We start from the raw sequence: 14500 nt of genomic DNA, 5'->3' as shown, positions 1-14500 counted from the left end.
ATGTATAGTGATCTATAAACATTTGAACACAGCTTTTCCTTTTTTTTCTCCATTGCTTACTATAACAAAAAGGTAAAATCATGACCTGTTTTTGTTAGTTTCTTGCCAGTTCTTACCAATAATAAATAATAAAAGTAATAATAAAAGCAAATTTGATTCGGTAGAGTTTGTGACTAGATTAATTTTTGAAGGGAATCCTGATGAGCAAAATGTTAGTACTGGTCTTAGGATTTAATGTATTTCTCAGTTGCAGGTATAATGCTAAAGAATACTTGCAGTGTGGTCTGACTTTAGTTAGTTTGAACTGTGGATCCCAGACAACTTTTAGAGCTGCACTTTGATTTATCAGAGTGTAATCAATGCTGTCAAGTAGAGATCAAGGCTTTTCTTGGCACTTGTAAATGGGGCAGAGTGCTCTTTCATCTTACCTAAGCCGTTCGCAGTGGAGCCATATGTGAAAAATCTGTAAGAATTTCAGCAACAAAAGTTTACTGCAGTGTCCTTGCACCCATGTAAAGACCAGTTTATGGCCAGAGTTGCAGACATTGAATTCACTGCAGCTGCATGTTACAATACAAATAGACCAATGCATCCTCCCTCATTAAATGAGCAGTTTAGTGTGATCTAGATGATCTAGTAAGCAAAACATGAAACTCTTCCCCTTTCATGCCTGTTCATTTTTGTGTGTTGTGTTGAAGCAACCACCAGAGAGTCTAGTACCAGAAACAATGCAGGCTTTTCACGTGGGATAGAAAATCTTGATCAGAAAAAGTCTCTCAGAAAACTGTTAATTAGTACAGTAAGAGAGCCGGTGAATAAAACTGCCCTACTCTTTAAGGAAAATTAAATTCCGTCTCGCTCTGATCTTCCCCACAATTTGTTTTTGACTTTAGAGTCATATTGTGGGAAACAGCAGAAGGTAGGCATTTCTCCCCTAACCTGTAGTATATAAATATTCTTAGCCCTTTCACTTTTCCTCACACTGTGACAAAGTAAATTGCCAAGACTGAATCAAAGCCTTTGCAAATTTTTTTCTAATACACAAAGAGCAGTAGTGGATATTTTGACTTCTCTAGCCTCTTTAAGTTTTGAAAATGAAGCTTCCTGTTGAGAGGGCTTCAGATAAGACATGTGTGGTTTCATCCTAAAGGGAATCTGAGGATGTGTATATGGGCAGGCTGGCATGGAAAATGGGCTTTATGCTTAGGAGCAGTAAACATGAACTGTGTTTATTCTCCCTGTAATGCACATGAACTGTGCTTAGTAATATTTTCGGTGGAAAAAAAGGCTATACGTAGAAATGCTTTGGATTTGATGTGTAACGTTTGTTTCACGACTGAGCTTAGTAGGATCCTGTGCTAACATTTGGTTGTGGTGTTTGGTGTGCAGGATATGTGTGTGGCACGTGGTGCTCAGAAGGGCAGCCAATAAAAATGATGCCAAATTGTCTCTGTAAGTTGACAGAGCCCTGCCTACTGTATAAACAAACTTACTTTTACACTTCGGTTGTACTGAATATTGCTACTGTGGCAGCACAGCCTTTGGGGAGAGCATGTTCAGCCTAGCAGCTGGAAGGGGAAACTTGGCAGGCACAGCTTCCTATTCCTGCCACTACCATTCATTCTGTGTGCAAGCAGGAGAAAGCCCGGAAGTACTTCTTTCCACCTCATTTTATTATCTGTAAAATGAAAATGACTGCCTTAAAATGATGATTTGAATAATATTTTAGTACTGATACCGTCTGCTAGAATGGTGTGGTAGGTTTGCACAGTACATATAACTTCAGTAAACTGACAATATCAATGTTCCTATACAGATTCCTTCAGGCTATCTTGAAAAGTTGTACCAGGCATGTTGATTTACTTAAGGTATCCTGTTGGTATATTATTATCCCTTTCGGTTGTGATCACCAATCACTAGATTTTCCTTAATTATAGCCAGAGGGAATAGTGATTTGTCTTTTCTCTAGCTTTGAATTTTACTTTCCTATGCTTAAGCATGTACACACTTCATTCTGCTTCAAAGTTTCTTCAGTCTTCTGTGTAAAATGGTTGTGATTAAACTTTCACTTCAGAAAGGAGTTTGAAAAGGTCATTAACAAGGACAGAAGAGCATTCATTGATTTTTAAACATTGCCATCTCTGAGTTTATTTGCCTGGTCTTACAAAGGTATTCTCCTTTCCAGAAAAATTTGCCTTCTATTTTATTTTTTTTTAATTCTGGTTTTGCTTTTGTAATTGATGAATTACTGCTGTTTGTTCGACATTTTGTTCTCTTCCTATTCTCTCTGTATCTGCCTTGCATTGTTGCCTGCTTTTTCTACTGTTGCTCTTTATCTTCTTCTCATTCATAGCACTCAGGGCTTCTTAGTACCAGCTGCTACTACCATCTCTCACTTCTAACTGCAGTAGTTCGTGTTGTCTAGGTGAGCACTAGAATTAAAGGCTGCCTACAAAGCCTTCACACTGCATCACACTTCACACTTTTCATGCTGATAAAGAGGTTCTTCAGGTGAACACAGCACTCACCCATAAAGTCAACTGCATATATGATAAGCAACAGGAGATAACACCACAGCCTCAATGTCTTGGACTCTCATGAGCAGAGCTCTGTAGCAGTACACAAAGGCTACTAAATTATACATTGGAAAATAAACAAACTCGAATTGAAAGACGTAATAATTTATCTCTGTTTAGCTGAAATGAGACAAAAGTCTTTGAAGGTTTAGGAAATTCTGTTGGTGGATATCCAAGGTAGCTGACACTAATGGTCTGCCTTTTTAAGAGCTCAAGATGCTCACAAAAGTTATTGGTGTGTTTCAGGGTTTGATGTGGACACTCTGTGAGAATAGGCTGGCAAGATGGAAACCTACTCTGAAATATCTCAAGGAGCTTTTTTCGCAGTATATGCTACTGCTTCATCCTATGAGAAACAGTGCAGTAAGCAGGATCTAGTTCATTATCCATTGGGCAAAAAAATTGTCCTCTGTAGCTGTTTGCTTCTGATAAAATACATTTATGGATCTGTGGACTTTTCCGGGCTAAGGAGTTGAAATATAAACACATTGTCTGCTTCATTTACTGTGGTCATGGATCCAGGCTACCATCTGCAGAGAATTCACTATTATGTATGTAAAACTCCAGCTATCTGCAGTAGGTCTGTTCACAGTGGCAGCAGGTAAGACTGTGTCATCACTGAGATGTGGTCAGCTAGAGAGGAAGCCTGCAGATAAAGGAAAGCTCTCCTGACAGACCTGGTTTTTGTCAAGAGGGACATGTTCCTGGACAGCTGCTTGATACACAGCTACTGCCCTGAACTGCTCATGAGCTTCAGAACTATGGTTAGATATTTGGGTCCTTTTACTTGAAAGGAGAAGCACTGTAGGTAAGGAAGCAATGATATTTCTTCTGTCATGAGTATATAATGAATCCTTATGCAAAAGGGCAAGGCTTTTGGTTTGTAGGTTTAATTATTACCTCTCAGCACATGCACAAGATGAACTCTGGATGGCCGTGCAATTGAGTTCACTATCCCATTGCAGTGAGCAAATGGAAATTTTTGTGCAGTATTTGGCATGTTTTCAAGGCCAATTATTTTCTTACTGCATTTTGAATATAGATTCATAAAAGATGACTTTTTAAGTAGTGATCCACTTCCTGAACCTTAACCCTGTATGCCTTTCCTCTTGTGTCATTGTCATGATTCATACATCAGAACAGAGGACACAAGGACAGAATCCCCTGCGCTAGCAGGTGTGACTTTAAGTATTTTGTGTACTACGCTACTCTGGTGCAGCTTGGCTAATGCTTATTCAACACAGATTATTGAAGTATACAACTGATTACCAAAGGGAGATAAGAACACTGCTTGGAAGGGGTCTTGAGTTGTTTCGAGTTATTTACAGGAACAAGCATAACACTTATAAATTCTAGGCTTTAGAATGGTAAATAAATACTAGCATGCGTGTGATGGTTTTTGGTCACATCTGGTTATGGATTTCTAATTGGAAGTTTGTTGTAGATCTATAAAGACCCAAAGGTGGAATAATTAGCCTTGCACAATACACAGAGGTAAAAATAATTCCATGCTTGTATTGACTGTTCAGTAGCAGGAATAGAGCATTTTCATTACACTCTAAGTGTTGGATGAGGAACCAATGCTCTTTTTTTATGCTGAGTAAGCAGCTTTTCTAGAACTGTTAGTGTTGTCACAGGAAGTTAAGTACATGGCTTCTCTATATACCACTGGCAAAAGCTATAAATCAATTCTGAATGGTCGTTGCACACAGAAAATCTAAGAAGATTTATGTTAGTTTAGTGGGTTAAGCCTGTACTTTGCTAGGCACCTATGTCATTCTGGGGATGTATTTAACAAGGAACATCGGATAGCACTAATGAATATAGGGGAAATCAATAATGGAACTCAGAAGTTAATTTTTATTTTTTGAGAAAGACAGTTTATACCATATTAGAGATTTTTGAAGTGTTATGCAATAATACAAGGGTATATAAAAGTGTACATGAGGATGCTGTGCTGTTGCTGACAGCATTTCCTTGGCAAAAGAAGTTTTTTTGTCCCCTGTGTGTTATGGTCTATGGTTTGGTTCACTTTATCAGCACTACTGGCAGCTCTCCAGACCCTGCACTTCATCCAGAAGAAGCAGCCAAAGTGAAGCTGTGCCAAGCCACAACTAATGCAGTGTTGATTTGTTCAGTTTTCTTACAACACAATTTACAGTATTTAGCAAGCAGTCAGTCACTGAGGTTCACAGTAGTGGCTGAGTTTCTCAGTATATGTGCTGAAATTCATTTAAATAAAAAAAAACCCACCACCAAAAAAACCCCAAACAACAACCAACAAAAAAACAAACAAACAAAATCAAGAAAGGCCCAAAGCAAAGTCTAGCTTGGCAGGAGATGATAGCAGATTTTTACACTACCAAAAAAAGTGGAATTCTCTCTGTGCTTAAAGAGATTAATTTTGTGTCTTCTCACATTCTATACCTGAAAATATTTTTGCTATGCATCTCAGCTGTCGATGTGGTATTTCTTTTCAGTCTCCTCTTGCATTTTTTTATTCTCACTGAGGTTTCATTGAAGTATTGATAAATCGGTGTTAGAGTTTGCTCTGACTCTGCTCGCAAGAACAGGGTAGAGTATCTTTCATAGACCTCTCCTGCACCCTTTAGTTCTTATTAGAAGCCACTTAGATTTAAGAAGTCCAAACCCAGTGTTTAGAATCCTTACTTGCTTGGATTTCGTCTTAAATATGTTACAGTCCAGGTGGGGACTTTTTTGGCTTGCTGAGGTTTCCTGATTCAGAAACAGAGGAGTCAAATATCTAATATTTCTAAAAGCAGATCTAAATACTTTCATGGTGATAAAGCTGGGTCCTTGTTTGTGAAGAGAGAGTGATTGCATCAACGTTTTCCTGTTATTTGTGCATCTTTTTAATGGGCTGATATTCATACTGGCAGTCTTGCATGTCAGCCCTAAGCCTAGGTAATTTCAGTCTTGCTTTGACTCTGTTTTGCCTGGAAGCATCAACATTTTTGTAATTACCGTAACAAGGGTCAGGATCTTTCAGTTGCATTAAAAGTCTTCTAAAAGTCTTCCTTTCTAGCTGGAGGCTTATGGGAAAGAGGTGGATGCTGTGCGAACTGAAAACCTAGTTTTTTACCCTTTTTCTAAAGCTAGAAGGTGGGAAAGAGACTTAGCTTTACAAACGTTTGCAGACCTCTGTTTTCTCAGTAGTTGTATTGGCTGAGCTCCTCTGTTCCTAGATATCACCATTTGTATGACAATACAAATGTGTGCAATATGTATGGGAAGTGAGAGAAAGACAAGAGGTTGAAGGTAAGAGGGGAAGAGAAGATACCCTGCAAAGGAGAACTATAGCACATGGAGGCAAAAGTTTAAGCTTGAGGTGCAGGAGTGAACCGGGAAAAGAGAGGGCACAAGAATGGTGTTTATCCAAAGTGAAAAGTTGAAATACACTGAATTCAACTCAGGAAAAGCCATTCAGCCATCCCACCACTCCACCCTCCCCCCCCCCCAGAAAAAAAATAAAGCCACTGAGAAATGCCAAGGTGATAGAGCAGATTACTTCTTCTGATTTAAAGTGATTTATACTGTGGTGTTCAACAAGTTACAAAGAAGCCTTTAACTTAGAATTCTTGTAAGGATTTTTAGCCATTAAATGAAGAGCAGGGAAGATGTCAATAGGAGTTGCAGCAGAGACAATTCTAGCTGTCTCATGAGCTTATGGTCCAGGTGCATAGGAACTGTGTAATGAGACCCCAAGTCACTCACTAGTCCTAGTCTTCCTGGAATGCATTCAGTAATTTTTGCTACTGGAAGTTATGCTGGCAAGCAAGTACAGTGGGTGATCTCCATACAGCATGGGAGTCTCTCCATTTGCTGAAATGCATCTTCTATGCCCTTGATTAGAAGAATAAAGGTTTTTCAGTCTTTTTTTTTTTTTTTTTTTTTTTAAAAAAAAGATTAACAACTTTAAATTTCTTCTGATTTTGTGACTTGGAGCAGTCATGCAGTCATCTGTGTGATATGCACAGTTCTTAGTATAGTAGCTAATCTTGATGTCTACTGGATGCACAGTAAGCTGTAACAATAGGCTCCAAAATATGCTGTAAGGCTTTGCAGGTGAATTATGGACAGGGAAGAGACATTGTGAAGTGGTTAAGAGAAAGCTGGGAGGACTGCTTTTAATCTGCTGTTCAGACTGGATAACATAGGTGTTCTGTTGGGGTGGTATGATGTGGACAGTGCTGGTGTAATAGTTTGGGTTTGGTATGACGCGCAAAATATCTAGTGGCAGAGGGGGGATCTTTTCTGATTTTCCTCTTTCTTGATGAGAACGAAAATAACCAAGCTGTATAGACAAAGCTGTAAGAGACACACTTACTCTCTAGGACAGAATGCTACGTTTGTCTTTTTTCTTTTTATAGCTCTCTTTCTGGCCGTGCAGTTTTCTTAATGGAGTCTCGCATGTAATCCTTTCAGCTGAAAGTAAAATTGCAGCACTAATGACTAACAAGGAGACAGGGCTTTACATGCAGAAGTGAGGGCCTTAAGAGTATTGTGAAAGGCAGCTCTAAATGCCCAGATGATTGTGTCTCTACTGGATGAGAAGTCTGTAAAGATGGAAAAGGATGACAAATTTGTACATTGTTTAATGAAATAAATCAAGATTATAGCTAAATTCTGTTCTCTTTACCATGTACATGGGTGCACAGAGATCTTTCTTTGGTGGTGTTTTATTTTTTGTTCTGGTTTTGGTTTTTTTAGTGCTAATGCAAGCTAGGGAACCAAAAAGGACCGTAGTAAGTGCTCTCAGCTGAAAGAGTGTACTCCATTGTTTCGTTAGTTCTGTCCTTTCTAGGTCACCTCATAACCAAACCTACTGAGCAGACCTACTGTTAAGACATCTGAGAGCTAGAAACAGTGGAAAAAGTTATATAGTAGTAAGCTGTTTCAAACTTCTGAGTTATTTGGGAGAGTGACGCAATTCAGACTGAATTAGTTTTTCTCCATTTGAATACCTCCACGTGACTAAGTTTGCATGCTGTACAGTTTGTATGCACAATTAGTAGTTGCAGAGGATTATAGGTATATTTTCCATGGTTTTAAAGGTCCCTAATTTATAAAGCAGTGTATAGGAAGTTATTAAAAACAAAAGTTACCAGAGAAGCACATATTTGCTTTTGAATTGTTCTCACAGGTGCACAAGGTATTATAGCACAGGAATTGTCACTTTGGGTTTAGAGAAAAGGAGCAAAAATAAATCCAGGGTGATGCCTGCTTCTTGATTTTCCTTTGCATTCTTTGCTTTTCAGATACTGATGAATGTGACTGTGGTTTGGAGAGCAAAGGATTTGTATACAGAATTTGTGTTTCTTCTTTAAGCCTTCACTGTACGAAAGAAAATGGGTTATACACAGTCTACCAAGGTGTCTGGGAGAGAACAGGAAGCTGTTTCTGGCAGTGGAAAGTGCTCTTTTTTTAGGCATGCTAAGCTTTGAAACCTCCTTGCAAAGTCTTCATGCTAATTGTGTCAAGATTCTGTGAAAGTAAATGCAGTAGCTTTGAAATACAGAAATCACAATTACTTATAGCTGCTGCGTTTGAAAGTTAAAAGCTGAAGACCAGACAGAAATAATAGTAATATATAAGCCTATGTAAATTTGACTACCTGTGTATCATGTAGTTATTGTCTAAGTTTGTTAGTGTAAAGGCTCCAATATCTGCTCATGCAATGTGCATAACTGCAAAAGTACATTTCTTAAATGCTTAAAATTTGAGTGGGTAGGAAAACAGTGACATCATGATCCATTTCCTTTATGCATTCAGTCAGAATTCTCTTATCAATCTGTAACACTGGCTGTAAGACTGTGATGCTTCAGGGTTTTTTTCCTTGTGTTTCTTTTCAGGTTTTTTTTCCTTTTATTTCCTTCCTTTTCTTTTCCTGCCTTCCAGGATTACAGAGCAAAGTGTGGAATTGGTCCTCTGAGAATGGAGAGTTAATTCTGTTTAAGTACGAACAGTTCATACCATAAAATCTCAGCCACTGAAAGAAATTATTTTTCCCCAGCTATGTAAGTGAATGTCGAGACATTCCACTAAAGCAGATTTTTCTTTTGGATCTGAAAGGTCCTGTCCTCAAAGTGATGGAGGCAAATAAAATTGCTTGGTAATAATCCACTGGTAGTCCTGCCTTTTTAAATGCCTCTAATTTTGAGTTTGATTATTTTCTTTCTTTAGCTAGGAGTTGATGTCTTACTATGTCCCTGTCTGAACTGCTGAACCATGCCTAACTGCAGGTATTTCTCTATAAACATTGATTTTCCCATCCACATCTTGTCATGTTTGGCAGTAAGCTTTCTTTCCTCCCTACAAAGACTTAACCCACCCCAGGCAAGACCAGGATCAGAAACAAGTCTCACTGCAGGAAAGTTCTGAACTACTGCAGTAATGCAGCCCATGTTTTCCTGAGATGTTGTTTCTTGATAACGTCTAACCAAACCCACTTTGAGGTTCCTCAGAGAGTAACCGGACCTTTCCTATTTCTCTTCATGGGGTGTTGCACTCAGTGCAGGCTGTTCTGACTCCAGCAAAAGCTGTTTCTAGCTGTTCTGTCCGAAGCCGAGAAAATGTTTGCTGAGAGGATGAAGCTGATTTGCCACACAAGGCAGATGCTCTCATTTTAAGCTCACAGAGATGCAAGGTGCTTTTGGGTTTTTATACCTTTTAGAAAGCAGTTGCACTGTCCTCTCTGAGCATGTAGTACTGCAAGTAACATTGCTTGCTTTACTTGCATTTATCCTCTGTCTATGGTTTTAAGTGTCTAATCTTGAAACAGGTGGCCTGAATACTTATTAATTCCATAGCTAGGACGATGTCACAGACATACTTTCTATTTAATAAGCTTAATAAGCCTTATCAGTCTTAGAACCATTTATGGTTAGTTACTGCCAGCATTTTAGGAACACGTGCATTTCTGTATTTGTGTGGATGTACAGTTGAGACAATTAGAAGTTCCTGTTCATTATCAAGTGTAAAAATATTAGTGTAGTAAGTGCTGACTTCCTGCCCAGCAGGTTGCTTGCAAACAGCATTTACATTCCAAGCTTTCCAAGTGTTTCCTGATTATTTCACTGATAAGACACATTTGCAGCATGCACTTCCACTGTCTCTAAACCTATCCTTGTATGCAAATGCCACTGAAACAAGTGGTACAGCATAGCTTTAATTTTGCCTTTCTGTAGTCTCACCTGAACTGCTAAACAGATCTTGCTGAGTCTGCCTCAAGACTGGTATGAGCTGTTTCTGACTGCCTTGACATTTCTGAGGTTCGAGATAGTGAAAGTAAAATTAGCCACCAAGTATTTGACACAAAATAGCTGCATACCAAGTGAAGAATCAGAAACAGCATGATACTGATTTTGGTAGCTGGCGCCAAGGAACTAAGTTTACTTGGTGTACATTCTGTTTCTTAGTATTACTAGCATTTATAACAAAATTACTATTTTGTAAACTGGGTTTCCAAGCCTGCAAGCATGGAGAATATTTCATATTGCCAAGAGCCTACAAAGATGGCCCTGTCAGGAAGCAGTAAGATGATGATGGCCAGTGCAGTGGGGCCTCACTTAATGGCAAACCTCTCCTTGACGTAAGTAGATTCAAAGGTCAGCTGTATGCACTGGATCAGAGTTGGTGTTTTCTGCCTATTCCAAGAGAAGGGAGATTAAAGATTTAAGATAATGAGGCCTCAGTGCAAGTTTTAGGAAAAAGAGATGTTGAAGCCATTGAAAATCAGAAACCAACTTGGTGGTTTGATCTAGTGGATGGCTGGGGAGCTGACCACCTTGCAATTTGGATACAGCTCCATGTTCTGTGGGTCAGAGCTGTGTGAGCATGTGGAAATTGAATTAGTAAAGATGAAACTTTTTTGTTACTTCTGGAGAAGGTTTAAAGTGCATGTTAATGTGTGGTGCACCAAGGATACCTGAATGTCTCACTTGGTCCCTCATGTCTGGTCCAGAGTAGATGCAGCGCCAAATCCATCACCTTAATTATGGGCTGTAGTGACAGCAAGTGTGTTTGTTAGGAGACTAACTTTTTCAAATGCTCACATTGGCAGATATGTCAACGAGTAATGCCAGGGCTTGATATCAGAGCTTCTTAAATTGACAGCTTTCTGCTGTGGTGCTCAGACTGCATCCCTACAGGAAAAAACAGCCCTGAGAGTTGTTGGAAGAAGATGGAAAGCTCCTGGTGAAATATCTAAAACTTTGTATGCCGAGAAGGTCACCAGGAAAGGATGGTTTTCTTTGTTTCTTTCTTCTGCTAAACTTACTTCATTGGATTTTTGCCTGGCTAAAGTGTTTCATGCCGAGTGTGCCATACTGTCTACTGCTGTGCTTTGTTCTTGTCACACACTTTACAAAAATCTGGGTGAGGTTTCCAGTCTGGAGCTTTAAAAAAAGCTGTCATTCTTTTCAGGTCTTACATGGCTTATGCTGCTCCTGGGCCAGTCCAACGTCATGTCACAGGAGCAAACTGCAGGGCCCCATTCAGTTGCAATAAACTTTGTAAGCAAACATGTCTGTTGTTCTGTATCACTATTTATTGTGTGGTGCCTAGGAATGCAATTATTTAAAGATTTGAAGTCTGAAATTAAAAATAGCATTCCTTTTTGTTAACTTCAGCACTTGTGGAAAATAAGTAAATACTTACAAATGCAATCAGCTCAAATACTGTTCCCGAGTATACATAGATTTTTTTTTTTAAGAAAATAAAATAAAGACATTAGAAGCGTTTGCTTGGCAGAAGGACAAAAACATGGGATTACACCAGACAGGCTTAAGAGAAATACTGGTATATACAGTATTAAAAGTAGCCCCCCACAAAGCCATACCAAACATTTAGGGTGAAAGAGATCAAAAATTGTGTGCCACAACCAGCCCCTGCCCACTGCCAAAGGTCAGGTTACTTCCAATACGCGCTCTAACAAGCACAAAATGTGGATGAAATAAAGTTTATACCTCCTTATCAGATACTGAAGGAAAAGCTCTATGTGATAAGTTATAGTCCAAGTTAAATTAACTGTTTTGTCTCCTCTTTAAGCATCCACAGAGGTATGCAGACATGAAATGCCTAATGCTTTCGTAAAACTTAGCATACAGAAATTCCAGGAAGGTCTTCTAAAATTGAAGTGGATTAGTAATTTGATGCAACAGTTGTGTGTCCAGGTCTTTGGATTATCCAAAGTTTTCAAAGAAAACCTGTCTTCTAAAACAGTTGCATTAATATAGGCAGCACTTTAATGTAACTGCAAATCCTAGTTTTGTGTGACATTGTTCTTTACAATTTAATGGTAATTGCTTTTAAAAAGTACTGAAAATGAAGCATAAGCCTCAGTTCAGCTTGAGAAAAGTAGCTTTCTTCCTCTATTACCCTTTCAATAGAAACACAATGTTAATTTCTACTGATTAGTATGAAAATAAAGCAAGTGTTAGTGTGTTGTAAAAACAGGTTCAGAGACCTGAGTGAAAATCCCACTAGCTATAGTAAAGCCCTACCTGCAGGTCATTGCACACAGCAGCTCTGTAAGCTGTGGGATAATGCAGACATGCAGCTTGGACAAAGTGTACTGATGCCCAGACTCAGTCATGAAATGAATAAAAGACTCTCTCAGTTTATGCCCAAACATTAAATTTTATGGGAGGGACCCAGTCTTTTCCTCTGTAAATGCTTCTCCATGGTTACGTGGCAAAGAGGCTGCTTCACAAATGTCCAAGAAGCCCTTTCAGGCTTTCTCAGAATCGAGTTCTTTTCACAGCAACATCATTAGAAAAATAATAATAATAATAATAATAAAAATATAGAGAATAAAAGGTTTCATGGATCTGGGATTTTTTCTTTCGAGTAATTAACAGCTCACTGAACAAAGGATTTGGTTTTCAGTAGTGTCTGTTCTTTGTGGAGGCATAACAAAACTGGTAATAGTTGCCATTCATTTTTATTTAAGAGAGTGATGGGTGTTGTTTTTTTGTTAGCAGAACTCAGGAAATTAATGATCTTATTAACATGCCCTGCTCTTAAGTTGTTGGTTTTCATTGAAACACTGCTCTGCCAAGAACAGAATAATAGAAAATAACTTAGGGTGATGTAGTCTACAAATTACTTTCATCTGAAAGTTAGCATATTCCTGTGCTGAATGGATCCTAGAAAAATGAATGTTAATTAACTGACTAGTAGACATTTGTTTTAAAGAAAAAGAAAAAAAAAAGAGAAAATAAGGTTATTAAAAGAGAACAGAAATATCATCTGGTTTTAATTATTCAACAGTACTTAGTAGTGATTAATCATTGCTGTCATTAGCAAAGCAGAGACAAAATATTTAGTCTAATGCTTTGCAAAAAAAATCTATAAATGCTCAAGTCAGATCTTGGATCCTTTTTCTTTGATTCTTGCAGATCTTCACTAAGTTTTATCTTACCTGTCAACATTCCTGTTACAGTCAGAAACAACCACTGGTGCACAAGAGAAATCAGCTGTGATATTACCCTGTCATTACATATTATCCTAAACCATAACTTTTTAGTGTCTTATTTGTTTTTTGAAATAATACACTCCTGATTTATGTAATGATCTTTCCATCTATGGCATGTTCACGTCCTATTTCCCATAGGTCCTGCCAAGAATACTCACTGCTTGTTCCATGGGATTGCCAACTACTTAACGTTGCTGTACTTATTTCTGCTCCAGACTGAATGACTCTGAAACCCACAAGCCACATTCAGGATATTCATGTGAACGCTTTCAGGTTTTTTCTATTTTTTCTTTGTTCATATATTAGGACTAAGTTGTGGAAGCAGAGCAATCATTTTTTTCCCCCCTCTTTGAAGTTTGTGCTTGTTTTTAAGACTGATTGAGTGAATCTGGTTTGGGTTTTGAGAATGAACTATCCTTGCCCATTTATCATGGCTACATGTAGAGTAGCAAGGTGGCTTGGATAGAGCACACAGACTCAGATGGGCTTTTTTACTTCTATTACATTTAACAAATTTTTTTATGTTGGCTGTTCTATGAGAGATGTGGAGACTTGTCATGCTCTGGGGCAGCCCCTGCTATATTGCTAGAATGTGGAAATGAGTCAAAGCCATAAAATAAATCTGTGGGGTCATGCAGTTTGGCAGAGAACCTTTATAAGATGCTGCTCAAACGCTGTGTATCTTTTTAGAAGCAACAGTTTATAGAAACTGTGCTTTGCTTCCTAGTGGAAGGTGAGAGTGGAGGTGGAGACTAGTGTCACTTGGCGCAGCTTTCAAGCTTATGCAATGGCCGTATGCAGATCCCTATCGGGAGAAGTGCTCCCTTAGAAACAGTTGAGCAATGCTTTTTAGTGTATTCTGTTTCATTTATTTCAGTCTGCCCAAACTTGACAGCCATCATAAGACCACAGGGCATGTATTAAAAAATTAACACATAAAAATTGTAAATGTTGTCTCTGCATAGAAGTACCTGTGGTGAAAAAGTAAGCAGAAGATACTTCTTTCTGGCACAACGATGGTAGTCATGGTGGATAGGTGTTTGCAGAATGTGAGCCAAAAGATACAGGCAACTGGCATAAAGCTTTTATTGACTGTGATACGCATCAGGATGTGGCAGTAAACAAAAATGAATAAATACTGTTATGAAGGTGTTACAGCCCAGACAATCTGAAGCATTTTAGTTTTGTACTTTATTAAAAGCTAATGTAAAAGAAAGTGTATCTTGTTCCAACCCTGCAATGGGATTTCATTCTACATTTTAAGTTTTATCCAACAATCAAGTTGTAGCACTGAGTAGTGACTGCCAGTCTTCACTGGAACTGTCTTTATTTTAAATTTTGCTTCTCTTTTAAATCCCTCTGAAGAAGCAATATTAACAGCCAATGCTCTTGGTGCTGGGGAACCAAACATCCGCATGTGCAATGG

At 38.5% G+C, this 14500-nt stretch overlaps 1 protein-coding gene across 5 annotated transcripts in view; it reads left to right on the top strand.

The window, feature by feature from the left end:
- The window catches only part of MARCHF3 (membrane associated ring-CH-type finger 3), a 73959-nt gene that overhangs the window by 18309 nt on the left and 41150 nt on the right, over positions 1 to 14500 (top strand). The window contains exon 2 of one of the 5 annotated variants that reach the window (XM_065663322.1): positions 13213 to 13347. The exons of 3 other annotated variants lie outside the window; for them this stretch is intronic. The gene's annotated coding sequence lies outside the window, so the exon portion shown is untranslated. Of the gene's footprint in view, positions 1 to 13212; positions 13348 to 14500 lie in introns of those variants that run through there. One more of the 5 variants, XM_065663323.1, reaches the window with a different exon arrangement.

The sequence above is a fragment of the Lathamus discolor genome, chromosome Z (genome assembly GCF_037157495.1).
Source record: "Lathamus discolor isolate bLatDis1 chromosome Z, bLatDis1.hap1, whole genome shotgun sequence".
NCBI classification, from domain to species: Eukaryota; Metazoa; Chordata; class Aves; order Psittaciformes; family Psittacidae; genus Lathamus; species Lathamus discolor.
The sequence above is the reverse complement of the archived record's forward strand: the minus strand, read 5'-3'. Positions and strand labels throughout refer to the sequence as shown.